Below are 14,135 nucleotides of genomic sequence, written 5' to 3'. Positions count from 1 at the left end.
CGCGGTGTTCGTATAGTGGTTAGTACTCTGCGTTGTGGCCGCAGCAACCTCGGTTCGAATCCGAGTCACGGCATTGTGGGAACAATGGCACGGCAAGGGCGTCTTTTTAGACTCGGCAGGCGACATTCTCCCGCATGTTTGCTGGTACCTCTTAACAGGTCAGGGCCGAAATCGTTAACAGGGAATTGCGTGTAGGAACGACGGTTCTGTGGATGGCTGGGCCTTTCCTTTCCCTTTTTAAATTCTTTGGTAACAAATCAGCCCACCCTCGTCTCCCTCAGGGTGAGATGATTTTATTTTGGGGTATATTCTGTGCGGTACTATATCTCTCTTCATTTGGCCCCCACAATGGTCAAAATGATGTATTGGGTCCTCTAAAAAGCCCCACACTAAAGCGTTAGTACTTGGGGTACAGGGATTATAGGAACAACACACAGATGTGCATTAAGGTTTAGAAGAAAGCAGATTACACATTACCCCGAAATATTCTCGGTTCAGGTTCTGGGGCAGGCCACAAATATGAGTGCAGTGGAGCCGCTGGGAGGGGCGCCAGTGAAGGTTCGTGGCCACCACCCCCACAGTCTGGTGAGAGGGAATTTTCTCCTGGACGTTTATCCCTCCCAATCAACCTCAGCTCTCAAGAAAGTTTTACTTGTTGGTCTGTTTAATGTGCACTTAAAAAACCCAAACTCAACCAATCTGGTCTGTCCTTTGCCATTAGGTAAAATGGAAGTGAGTTTCGGATTTGGCTGTCGGTCAGCTGGTGAAGGCTGTGTCACTGTCAAGGAGAAAATGAGAGAGGATTGAGTGAGGAATGAGCTTTCCAGCTCCTCTTCCCAGGGGACTTGGGGGTGGCAAAACAAGTCAGGGAGCATTCCTGGGAGAGGTGGACATTGCAATCGGGTTGCCCCCCTTTACCCACAATCCATCAGCACAGAATTACAGAATAGCGCATACAAGCAAGATGCTACTCCAGCTGAAATTCCGGGGCCTTCCGCTACCAGTTTCCTAAATTTAGCATGTTTAAAGCCACAGAACCTGCCAGCTCCGTCAGTGAGAGTGTTCTGAGCAAAATAGCACCGAGGGATGTGAGCCTGAGAAGTGGCCAGGCTTTGGATGACTAATTTCAGAGTCATGTTTCTAGATACTATCACTGACCCCTCCCCCCCCAAAAAAAAAAAAAAGAGAGAGAGAACTGGCCAACAGGAATGTGGGGACTTCTATTCCTAGGACCACTGACCAAATAACTACCCGGAGGCTTTTAAGTTTGTGGGCTGGAGTGAGAAGTCAGGGTGGGAAGTGAGGCAAGGCTCTGGCTTTCCCCTGGTGCCCTGCCTACCCCATACTGCTCTCAGGCGGGACTTCTGCGCCCTGGGCACTGAGTGCACCAGAACCTGGAGAGAAAGTCAGGAGTAGTGAAGAGTGTTCCAAGGAGGAACAGCCAAGAAAACAAAACCCATGAACCCTGCTGCCATCTGATGTTACCCACCTGCCATCCACTTTGGAGTCTAGGAATGCAAAAGGAAACTAAACTGAACTTAAACTGTTGCATAGTGACAGGTTGTGCAAAGAGTAACATAGTTGCAAGAACAGGAACTGCGGTGCTCCCCTGGATTCTAGTTGCTGGCCCTCTCTGCAGGTAAACAGTCAATCTTGGAGACGGGTGCATCCTGCTCACAATGGTTCAACGTTTCATAACCTCTTTTTCAGGGGTCACTCAGTCAATTCCCCTTACTCTGATTTCAGGCCCCAAAATGGACTTTGAGAAGGGTTTGACTACCCATCAGACTTTCCTGCAGAGAGTCTTGCTCTGAACAAGCTTCTAATTTGTTGGCACTTGTTCTCCTCACTGTGGGTATTTTGGTTTAGAATCTTAAGCTGCTTGGTACCATCCATTTCCCTTAAACCTGTTTATCTCTGGGTACTCTGGCAAAAGGCAGTTTCTGGGCTGGCAAAGCTAAGAACTAGAAACCCTGACTTGGAAAGGTTGCAGGACCAAGATCCTGCTGCCCTGGGACACCCTCTTTGAGCAGTCACTGGGCGGCCCTTCCATTTGGCCTCTTGCTTTTAAAATTGTTTTGTGATGTCTGATTCTAGGGACGTGGTCTATCTTACCACCCCTTCCAGCCTGAGGTCTGAGCTCCTCCAGGTCTCAATACCAGGCACAAGTAAGCAGTGGGAGAGCTCTCTGCTCACCCCTTTTAGCTCCAATGGTCTTCTTGGTTGGATTGATTTCTTTTTTTTTTTTTTTGGAGAGATTGTCGCTATAGGGTGCCTGCGCTCGCCAGACAGAGAGAGACATAGAGACAGAAAGTGAGAAATCACCCCCTAGGGGAGATGGTCACACCGCAATCCCTTCTCCTCCATTCTCCTCTCAGGATCTTGCGCATGCATGCACATGCGCCCGGCGTGAGTTTTAAGCCACCGGGTCCGGGACACGAACCGCAGTCGCCTACGTGGGAGTTCAGCGACATAGTCATTACGCTAATGGCTGGTTCCCAAGGATTGATTTCTTTTTTTTTTTTTTGGAGAGATTGTCGCTATAGGGTGCCTGCGCTCGCCAGACAGAGAGAGACATAGAGACAGAAAGTGAGAAATCACCCCCTAGGGGAGATGGTCACACCGCAATCCCTTCTCCTCCATTCTCCTCTCAGGATCTTGCGCATGCATGCACATGCGCCCGGCGTGAGTTTTAAGCCACCGGGTCCGGGACACGAACCGCAGTCGCCTACGTGGGAGTTCAGCGACATAGTCATTACGCTAATGGCTGGTTCCCAAGGATTGATTTCTTTTTTTTTTTTTTGGAGAGATTGTCGCTATAGGGTGCCTGCGCTCGCCAGACAGAGAGAGACATAGAGACAGAAAGTGAGAAATCACCCCCTAGGGGAGATGGTCACACCGCAATCCCTTCTCCTCCATTCTCCTCTCAGGATCTTGCGCATGCATGCACATGCGCCCGGCGTGAGTTTTAAGCCACCGGGTCCGGGACACGAACCGCAGTCGCCTACGTGGGAGTTCAGCGACATAGTCATTACGCTAATGGCTGGTTCCCAAGGATTGATTTCTTTTTTTTTTTTTTGGAGAGATTGTCGCTATAGGGTGCCTGCGCTCGCCAGACAGAGAGAGACATAGAGACAGAAAGTGAGAAATCACCCCCTAGGGGAGATGGTCACACCGCAATCCCTTCTCCTCCATTCTCCTCTCAGGATCTTGCGCATGCATGCACATGCGCCCGGCGTGAGTTTTAAGCCACCGGGTCCGGGACACGAACCGCAGTCGCCTACGTGGGAGTTCAGCGACATAGTCATTACGCTAATGGCTGGTTCCCAAGGATTGATTTCTTTTTTTTTTTTTTGGAGAGATTGTCGCTATAGGGTGCCTGCGCTCGCCAGACAGAGAGAGACATAGAGACAGAAAGTGAGAAATCACCCCCTAGGGGAGATGGTCACACCGCAATCCCTTCTCCTCCATTCTCCTCTCAGGATCTTGCGCATGCATGCACATGCGCCCGGCGTGAGTTTTAAGCCACCGGGTCCGGGACACGAACCGCAGTCGCCTACGTGGGAGTTCAGCGACATAGTCATTACGCTAATGGCTGGTTCCCAAGGATTGATTTCTTTTTTTTTTTTTTGGAGAGATTGTCGCTATAGGGTGCCTGCGCTCGCCAGACAGAGAGAGACATAGAGACAGAAAGTGAGAAATCACCCCCTAGGGGAGATGGTCACACCGCAATCCCTTCTCCTCCATTCTCCTCTCAGGATCTTGCGCATGCATGCACATGCGCCCGGCGTGAGTTTTAAGCCACCGGGTCCGGGACACGAACCGCAGTCGCCTACGTGGGAGTTCAGCGACATAGTCATTACGCTAATGGCTGGTTCCCAAGGATTGATTTCTTTTTTTTTTTTTTGGAGAGATTGTCGCTATAGGGTGCCTGCGCTCGCCAGACAGAGAGAGACATAGAGACAGAAAGTGAGAAATCACCCCCTAGGGGAGATGGTCACACCGCAATCCCTTCTCCTCCATTCTCCTCTCAGGATCTTGCGCATGCATGCACATGCGCCCGGCGTGAGTTTTAAGCCACCGGGTCCGGGACACGAACCGCAGTCGCCTACGTGGGAGTTCAGCGACATAGTCATTACGCTAATGGCTGGTTCCCAAGGATTGATTTCTTTTTTTTTTTTTTGGAGAGATTGTCGCTATAGGGTGCCTGCGCTCGCCAGACAGAGAGAGACATAGAGACAGAAAGTGAGAAATCACCCCCTAGGGGAGATGGTCACACCGCAATCCCTTCTCCTCCATTCTCCTCTCAGGATCTTGCGCATGCATGCACATGCGCCCGGCGTGAGTTTTAAGCCACCGGGTCCGGGACACGAACCGCAGTCGCCTACGTGGGAGTTCAGCGACATAGTCATTACGCTAATGGCTGGTTCCCAAGGATTGATTTCTTTTTAAAACATTTTTATTTATTTAAATTTGATGAGAGAGAGAAGGAGAGAGAGAGAGACAGAGAGAGAGAATGAGAAAGCAAGCCGCCAGGTCCAGGACTTGAATTGCGGTTGGCCATGTGAGAGTCCAGCACCTTAAACACCATACGACCTGCTAGCCCCTGGATTAATTTCTTTCAGAGACAGGTTTCTAGTCTCCATTCTGAGTCACTTTGACTTTTTTCCCTCTTCCATCCAACGGACTGACGTACAGTAGCTAACACCCTTCCTCTAAGCTAGTTCATCTCTAACTAAAGGGTGGCATAACTCAGTAACAAAGTCTCTGGCACCTGGAAGTAAACTGCCTAGGGTTTGAATCCTGATGCATCCATTTATAAGCTGTGTGACATCGGGCAAAAAGCATGACATCACTGTGCCCCAGTTTTCTCATTTATAAAACGAGGGAGAAAGGAGAAAGCAGACTTAATGTGAGGATTAAATGAGTTATTTGTAAACAGTGTGTGGCATTTACTGTGCCCTAGAGAAGTTTTGCGTAAATAAAATAGCAGGTGGGAAAATGACATAATGAAGCCAACTCCTTACAAATGAACACAGTGGAACTTAAGCACGCAAGTGAGTGCTGTGTTTCAAAGTAGGCATTGCACATTCTCCAGCTGCCTGAAATATTTTTAGAACTCTTGTTTTGGGATTATCTTCAGGGCTAATTTATAAGGCATATGAGTAAATCCACCTCAGTATTTATAATTGCATTCTCTCTTTTGAAGTGATTTTAAAATTTCTTTTAACCTACCTTCAAGTAATGGATGTCACTGCTGAGGCTTTTAAGGTGAAACAGGTTTGAACAATTCCAAGAATGTTTTAAGCAATATCCACGCAAAATATTTTTAATATAAGCGTGTATACTTCCAGGGGCAAACTTGAAAGGGGACAACAGTAAATTATAAGCTTCCGATTGTTTGCTTAAACAATCAGCCTCATGGTTTCCTGGTTACACGGGATGATTGGAGCACACCCACAGCTGAGTGGCAGCCACTCCAGTGGTGTGCCGGCGGCGGGTTGCCAGCCACTAGACTGGCAGCCTCCGCAGCCCATGGCAGCGTGTTCAACTTTGGAATCGTGGTCCACAGCCCTGCACTTCTGGATCAAAATCTTCCTCTTCATCATCTTCTCTTTTTCTTTCTTCTTCTTTTTTTGTTCTTTTAGCTTTTGTTATAGGGTGCATGTGCTTGCCAGAGAGAGAGAGAGAGAGGGAGAAAAAGTGAGAAATCACCCCTCAGGGAGGGTAGCCATGCTGCAATCCCTTCTCCATTCACTCCTCAAGCGTGTACACGCACTTGCTTACACACACACACACACACACACACACACAGAATCACACACACACACACACACACACACACACGACATGATTTTCAAGCCGCTGGCCCAGGATGTATTAGGCCATGTGGTCTCTAGTGCCTTAGCCTTCATGCTACTTGATGGCTCCAAAATCTTCCTTTTAGCAAGATCTGCCCTAGAGGGTTCATTTGCATACGAAAGTTTGAGAGGGACAGGTCTAGGGCCAGGCTCTAATGAAGCTTTTCATTGTGAATGCTTGGGCTCCTGGAAGGGACCTGCCCAAGTCTCCTGAGCCTCATCAGTGGGGTGGCATTGAGGTGTGGAGGGTGATAAGATGGCTCCCCGAGAGTGAGTCACCAAGGAGCCTGTTTGGGAACAATGGGAACGAGGCAGCCAATCTAAATTTCCACTAGGAGGTGCTGCAGCCCAGGAGGCAGGTGTGGAAAACTGAGACTGAAAAAGACCTTTAATTTGGAAGAGTCCACTTCTGAATTAACTGAGCCCATTCCACGGGGTTCTCTGAATGTTCAGGATTCACGTTTCACTCATTCACTCTTCTGTTCTTCCATTCCGTAAACATCTTTTAGCTCTTCAAGTGCTGTTCATCACAGAGGGCTGCAAAGCTGCAGGTGCTTCTTACCCAGAGTCCTATGTTTTCCAGTTGAGTTTGTCAACAGAGATTTGTGCCTAATCAACATGCCCAGGGGGGCTCGGGCTGCTCAATATGCATATTTGGTCTTTTGTTTCTAGGTACTTCATTCCACACACCCCCAAAAAAGGAAAAAAAAAGTTGTGGGGAGATCCTGCAGATCAGTCATGAGACCTGAAACTCACCCCTGAGTCAAGAAGAATGCGGGAGCCGCCTCTCAGACCCAAAGGTCTGAATCAGAAGTTTCTAGATATTATTCTAGAACTTGTAAACTAGGATGGATTTTTCATCATGGAATTGAAAAATATAAGGTCAGTGCAGTAAGCTTTTCATGGATTAGTTCAAAGGACCAGCCTCTAGGTTGAAATTATACTTTTGAGGTGTTAAATGGTCATTTCTCTTATAAAATGATAGAGAAGGTAGGTGATCATTGGTAAAAGCACCTTTGGTTGGAAATATTTAGTGCTTGAAATTGTGCTGGCTCGTGAAATTTCCAAGTCCGCAGCTTACTACAGAGCCCTGACAGACAGCATCAGGTCTCCGATGAGGGAGAAGTCCACAGAGGCATGCCCAGAGGATGTGCTCTGTCAGGCTGACACCCATCCATCCATCCACCCAACCAACAAACGGTAGTCCCTAGTATAAACCGTGCTAGGCTTTGGGAGCTATCAATTCTAGTAAGTACATACATTCTAGCTATATTCTCCCCTGCTGTGAAATCATCTCAGTCCAGAGATCATCAGATGACTGAAGAACGAGTCAAAACTACACTAGAGGTATATACAAAGTGTATCAGAACTTAGAGAATTCATGCCATCAGGATAAGACTTTTGAGCCAAGCGCCAAGGTGTGCATAGTGATTTCTCTGGCAGAGAAGGGGAAGGAAATTCTAAGCCGAGAGGCAGAGGCAAAGGCAAGGAGGCATGAGTGTACAGAAAGCAGAGGGAAGACACGTCATAGCCATGACATAAAATACAGAGGGGCCAGCGAGGGCTCTTTTATCTTTATTGAGTTGGGCTTTTGTTCTGGAGGCTTATGGTTCTTCACATCTTGTGGGTAATGTCCTGCTTTGCAGATCCATTAAAAATCATAGGCTTTGGGGCCGGCAGGTGGTGTGACTGTGGAGCCAGACTCCCACATCACTGACCATGGTTTGAGTCCTGGATCTGGTGGCTTGCTTTCCCTTTCTCTCTTCCTGTGTCTCACTCTGCTCAAATTAAAAATAATAATAACAATAATAACAAATGGAATTAAATAAAAAAGAATTCTTTTAAAAAAACATAGGCTTGGGGGCCGGCAGGTGGTGTGGTGGTTGGGATGCTGGACTCCCACATGGCTGACCTCGGTTCAAGTCCTGAACCTGGAGGCTTGCTTTCCTACTTTCCCTTTCTCTCTCTGGTCAAATTAAACAAATAATAATGATGATAATAAATGAAATAAAAAAAAAACATAGGCTTGTTCACTAAAATAAGGCACCTATGGTAAAATGTCAAGAATTCAGATTTCCTGAAGGCTGTTATATTATGAGATATATGATACATACGATATAGGGCAGTTTGTGTGTTTTTGTCCATGGTTCTTGGTTCATAAATTTTTGGTCTTTTGCCCTTAGTTCCTGAAGCTCCCCAAGGAAGGCCACAGAACTGGTCTTAAAGCAATTAAGACCCTGATGAGATCAGCAGATAGTATAATGGTTAAGTTACTGGACTCACATGTAAGTCAACTGCAGTTTGAGTTCCGGACCTGGTGGCTTAACACATGCTAGGCATGCATGTGTGTGTGTGCCCAGAATCCTGAGAAAAGAATGGAGGAGAAGGGATTGTGGTGTGACTACTCACCACCCCCCAGAGGGGTGATTTCTTGCTTTCTGTCTCTGTCTCTCTCTGAAAAGATTAAAAAAGGAATTAAGACCCTAATTTCAGAGAGGTCCTGCCCCAATGATCAGAAAGACTAAAAAGAATCTGAAAAGACAGACCTTACTTCTTTTTTTAAAATTATTTTATTTAACTTTATTTATTATTATTATCATCATTATTTTCCAGTTTGATCAGAGAGAGCCAGGGAGAGAGAAAGAGGAAGTGAGAAAGCAAGCCACCAGGTCCAAGACCTGAGTCAGCCATGTGGGGGTCCAGCACCCCTAACCACCATGCCACTTGCCGGCCCCAAGACAGACCTTACTTCTTAATTTAAAGGAAAACAGAAGAGAATCTTAGCTCTTGTTGAGGGGCGGGCATGGGAGCTAATCTAGGGGTGTAGGAGGAACATGTCATACACATAGGTGTTTCCTCTAAGTCAGTCGTCGAGGGGATGGACGTGTTGGGAGAGGAAACGCATGTAGGGCTTGACAGTCAGCTCTAATATCATGGGTGAAATGCTTTCTAGTCATGGTAGTCAAAATGGCATAAAAGTGGATGTATCCGTGTTACTCTCATGTCATCATTAGTATTTAGAGTCTGCCATAGTGGCAGGTATGCAAATTTCACATGTGATTTTAAGTTAAATGGGAGAAACACATATAAAATTTACAACAAACCTTCTTACATTTTTCAGGGTCAGACCATTTTTGTGTCATGACTTCTCTGGTTCACTGGCCTCATCCTGAGTCTAGACTACTTCCTTTTATATCTATATAGATATATAGATATATACATGTGCACATACATACATACACAGAGAGAGAGAGGGAGAGAGAGCATGAGCGCATAGATATTAATATAATTAATATATTTAATATTTAGCTATATATAATATATATGATATCTAAATATATATTTAATTTATATTTTATACACATATATGTGTGTATATCTATTTGAGTGTGTGTATGTATGAGGCCATCAGAAAAGTATTTTTCTATGCAAAAATGCATCGTGACTTTCCCAACGACCCAGTATAGTAAGGGGAAATAGTAGTGTAGCCCTTCTGAGAGGAGGTCGTAGTGGCTTACAGTTTCCTTTTCACTCAGTCATCTCTCAGATCACTGGGTCTGGTTGAAGCCAGCTCCCATGTCAGAAGGAGACTCAAGTAACCCCATTGAGAGGCTCATTTGGTAAGAAACTGAGGTTTCTTGCCAAAGATTATCAAGGAAATGAAATCTTTGCTCAATAGCTGTGTGAGCGAGTCATCTTGGAAGCAGACGATGTAGTTTCATCCAAAGCTTCAGATGACTGTGGCCTTCCGTGGTAGACACCTTGACAGCACCCTCATGAAACCACCAGAACAGAGCTAAGCTGCTTCCAAATCCCTGACTTAGGAAACAACTAATTGAGATAATCAATGTCTGTTGTTTAAGCTGCTAAATTTTCAGGTTCTTTGTTACATTGCATCAAAAGACAAAATTACAAAAACATTAAAGTTCCCAATGACTTTATTTATAATTCTAGACTTGGGCAACACCACATTTTTTTTTTCTTTTCTTTTTTTTGGAGAGGTTTTTGCTATAGGGCGCGTGCGCTCGCCAGAAAGAGAGAGACAGAGAGACAGAAAGTGAGAAATCCCCCCCCGGTGGGGGGGGATGGCCAAGCTGCAACCCCTTCTCCTCCATTCTCCTCTTGGGATCTTGGGCATGCATGTGCACGCGCCCGGCGTGAGTTTAAGCCTCCGGGTCCAGGACTCGAACTGCGGTCAACTACGTGGGAGTCCAGCGACATAGCCATTACACTAACTGCTGGTCCCAAGGCAACACTATATTTCATGGAACAGAATAACTGTTCTGATGAGCTGAGCAGAAGAGTTTGGTTTCATAGAGAAAGAAGGACTGAAGACCGCGGAAACAAAGAACGAAAAGCAGACTGGCCATTTCAAAGTTACTTTTCTTTTTTTTTGGAGAGGTTTTTGCTATAGGGCGTGTGCACTCACCAGAAAGACTTGAGAGAGACAGAAAGCAAGAAGTCGTCCCTCAAGGGAGATGGCCACACCGTAATCCCTTCTCCATTCTCCTCTTGGGATCTTGGGCAGACACGTACATGCGCCTGGTGTGAGTTTACCAGGTCTGGGACTCGAACCACAGTTGACTACTCGGGAGTCCAGGGACATAGCTGTTACACCAACTGCTGGTCCCCAAAGTTACTCTTTCTTGGAAGTCAGGGACAGGGAGACAGGACAATAGAAAAATATCGATTGGTTAACATCAGGTTACCTTTTGTTGTAAGGATTAAAGGCAGAGGGAACTTCATTATCATGCTGATTGAAACTGGCCTGTTTGGGAAATTAATCTCTCTCCTGATGGCTCAGAAGATCAGATAACAACTTATTTTCAGTTTGGTGAAATGGAACTTCAATATGAGTGACTCCATTTTGAGTCTCCTACTGGCCTGTGGGGGCCTAGTGCGGGAATGTGGTCCAAAACAATGGCACCTCTTAATTTCTACTTAACTGTGATCGATAACTCATCCAGATGCTGTTCGTTGAAGCGGGCCTGTACTGTCACACAAACCTGAAATGTGAAAGTGGCTTTGGAACTGAGTAGGTGCTTCACGAAGGAGAGGTTTGTGAAAGTCTGAAAACTTTGGAACCATCATGGCCTTTGAGGAGGCTGTGCAAGCTTAAAGGAGGAAAGGGAAGAATATCGGCTGGAGGAGAGGGCTTCACTGCTACACAGCAGCAAGAAGTACGGCAACAGCATTGCCTGAGGTAATATGGAAAGTGGAATATCTACAAATGGACTTCATGATCTGGCATCAGAGAACTCCATGCAGTGGTCAGAGTGCCTCTTGGTTTCTCCTTGCTGCTCATAGTAAAATACAAGAGGAGAGAGAGAAACTCAACAAGGATTGTTAAAAAGAAAGGGGCCACAATGTGAGAATTTTAGAATTTTTCAGCCTTTCTAGCTGTAAATGATGCTAAAATTGAGTAGATTCCAAGCAACGATCAAACCTAGGGCACAACCAGGAAAACGTGATCTGAAGATAAAACTCCTTTGTCAGAATGACTTAAGGGGATGCCTCAGAATACTACCGAGTAAGACTAAAGGCCCTTTAAAGATTTTTAAGGCTAGTCCTACCCTCTGTAGTGCAATTGGTAGTGTACCAGGCTGGAGCTGGAAGCTGCATGTCAACCATGGTTTTAGTCTATGGGCCTGAAAACATGCTAGGAGTATTCATGTTCAAGATTCTGGCTGGCCAGGGGACTGGTCGAGGGGAATCATGGTGTCCTCAAGCCCTGGGAAAGGTGCCTCCCTTTCTTTCTCTTTTTTGTATGTGCTCTATCATGAATTTTCTAAAAAAGAGAATCACTGTTCACTAAACAAAAACAAGATTTTAAAGCTGTACCCTACAGATACTTTCAACCAAATAGTGGTGTTTTCCAAAAGTTTAAGAGCATTGCTCTATAGCAGAAGCCCAATATTGAGAAGGTCTTATTGCAAAGAAATTTATGGATGAGATCTTTAACTAATGGAATGACCCTCAGTGAAATCTAGAGAAGAACCACAAAAATTTAAAAGGATTATATTGGCAGAAGCAGCATGGACTAGGGACTAGCAGATGGCATAATGGTTACGTTGTTGGACTTCCACATAGTCAACCATGGTTCAAGTCCTGGACCTGGCGACTTAAACTGATGCTGGGCTCGTGTGTGTGTGTGTGTGTGTGTGTGTGTGTGTGTGTGTGCCTAAGATCCTGAGAGGAGAATGGAGGAAAGTGATTGTGGCTTTGTCGTCCCCTCGGGGGGGTGGGGGGAGGGAGTGATTCTCCCTTTCTGTCTGTGTGTCTCTGTCAAGCCCATGAGCCCTATAGCAAAAATTTCTCTAAAAAAAAAAGAAAGGAAGGGAGGAAGAGAGAGAGGGAGAGAGAGAGAAAGAAAGAAAGAAAGAAAGAAAAAAAGAGTGTGGACTAAAAGGAACAAAGAGTACAAAATGAAGAGGCCTATTGATTCCCAAAGTTGTACCTATAGTAATAAGACTGAGGAAACTATGTAGCTTAAAAAAGCCAAAAACCAACCAAACAAAAATCCGCTTATTTTTCATGAAAAAGGGAAGGTGGCCTAGAGAGCACAACCAAGATCCTTAAGGCCATAGCCAGGTAGGAGTAGGAATGAGTCATAATAAATAATTCTGGCTGATGCTGTGGCCTGGTGGATAAGGCAACTGGGTCCCACATAGCCAACAGCATGGTTCAAGTCCTGGGCCTGGTGGCTTGTGAAACATGCTGGGAGTGTGTGTGTACAGGTCCAAAATCTCAAAAGAAAAGAGAGATGGAGGAAAAGGGATTGTGGCGTGACCATGCCCCATGGAGAGATGAGGGGTACTTTCTCTTCTTTCTCTCTGAGAACACATATATCCTTTAGCAAAACAAACAAACAAAATAACCCTGCAAAATTTGCCTGGCTGGATCCACTATAGATCAGTCCCATTTCTCCCTCATTTCATCCAGGTGTTGTGTCTACAGTGGCTATTTTGTACCCATCCCACCATTGGATGGTGTGTGTGTGTGTGTATGTGTGTGTGTGTGTGTGTGTGTATGTGCATGTGTGTATGTGTGTATGTGTATGTGCATGTGTGTATGTGCATGTGTATGTGTGTGTGTGCGCGTGTGTGTGTGTGTGTGTGTATGTGTGTGTGTGTGTGTTATAGGGAAGGGCAGATTATATTCTCTTCCTTCTCAGGTATTCAGATTGAGATGCTTCCCTTAAGGAAATACAGCCAAAAACCTCTAGCTGTACCTAGACCTAATTTATCTAATTCTGGACTTGGAAATGAAAAAAGACTTTTTGGGTGAATGCATTTTATGTGGAGGATTGTAAATAATCAGTAGCCAGAGGGCAGATGAAGGATTTAACATTTTTTCCCAAGAATTCCTTGATATTCAAGTATCTTCTTCGAGATATAGAATTTAATTTCTCTTTCTTAGAATTTTGGATTTAGTGATTTTTTTAAAACAAAGTATGGAAGAAGTGACAGTGTGTCTCTTTCAAAATGAGGTCATAAAAACTGTTGCACTTCCTTTCTTGCTATCTCTGTTGGGTCACTCAAAGACAGCTGCCATGCTGTGAGGATCCTCAAGCAATCTTATGGAGAAATCCGTATGATAGGGAACTGAGGCTTCTTGCCAACAACTGAGATTGATGATTTGCATTTAAATCTATGATCCATTTTGAGTTAATTTTTCTTTATGGTGTGAGATAAGAGGGTATTTTTCTTCAAAATTTTTTTTCTACACAGGACCAGCAGTTAGCGTAATGGCTTTGTCGCTGGACTCCCATGTAGCTGACCGTGGTTCAAGTCCCGGACCCGGTGGCTTAAACTCACACCGGGCATGTGTGTGTGCATGCCCAAGATCTTGAGAGGAGAATGGAGGAGAAGGGATTGTGGCATAGCCATCCCTCCTGGGGGGTGATTTCTTGCTTTCTGTCTCTCTGTCTCTCTCTGTCTATCTGGTGAGCACACACGCCCTATAGCAAAAACCTCTGCAAAAAATTTTTTTCCTTTTCTATATAGCTATTCAATTGTTTAAGTGTCCTTTGTTTTAAAAACTTATTTATTCCTCATTTTGCCGCATTGGCACTCTCAAAATTTATGTGTTGAGCCAGCTGGTGGTGTAATAATTAAGGCAGCTGGATCCCACATGGCTGACTAGTGAGTTTGAGTCCTGGATTTGGTGGCTTGAAAAACATGCTGGGCACATGTGTGTGGGTGCTCAAAACCCCAAGAGAAGAATAGAGGAAAAGGGTTTGTGGCATGGTCATCCCCCCCCCCCCCCCCCGGG

At 45.4% G+C, this 14,135-nt stretch overlaps 1 long non-coding RNA gene across 2 annotated transcripts in view; it reads left to right on the top strand.

Annotated features, from left to right (window-relative positions):
- LOC114006557 (uncharacterized) overlaps window positions 1–14,135 on the top strand; it is a 28,093-nt gene that overhangs the window by 767 nt on the left and 13,191 nt on the right. For both annotated transcript variants that reach the window (XR_003548273.1, XR_003548272.1), the window contains exon 2: window positions 6,534–6,743. This is a non-coding gene — a long non-coding RNA (uncharacterized LOC114006557). The remainder of the gene's footprint in view (window positions 1–6,533; window positions 6,744–14,135) is intronic.

The sequence above is a fragment of the Tupaia chinensis genome, unplaced genomic scaffold (genome assembly GCF_000334495.1).
Source record: "Tupaia chinensis unplaced genomic scaffold, TupChi_1.0 Scaffold148874_1, whole genome shotgun sequence".
Taxonomy (NCBI): domain Eukaryota; kingdom Metazoa; phylum Chordata; class Mammalia; order Scandentia; family Tupaiidae; genus Tupaia; species Tupaia belangeri.
Note: the sequence above shows the minus strand (reverse complement) of the source record. Positions and strands in the feature narration are given on the sequence as shown.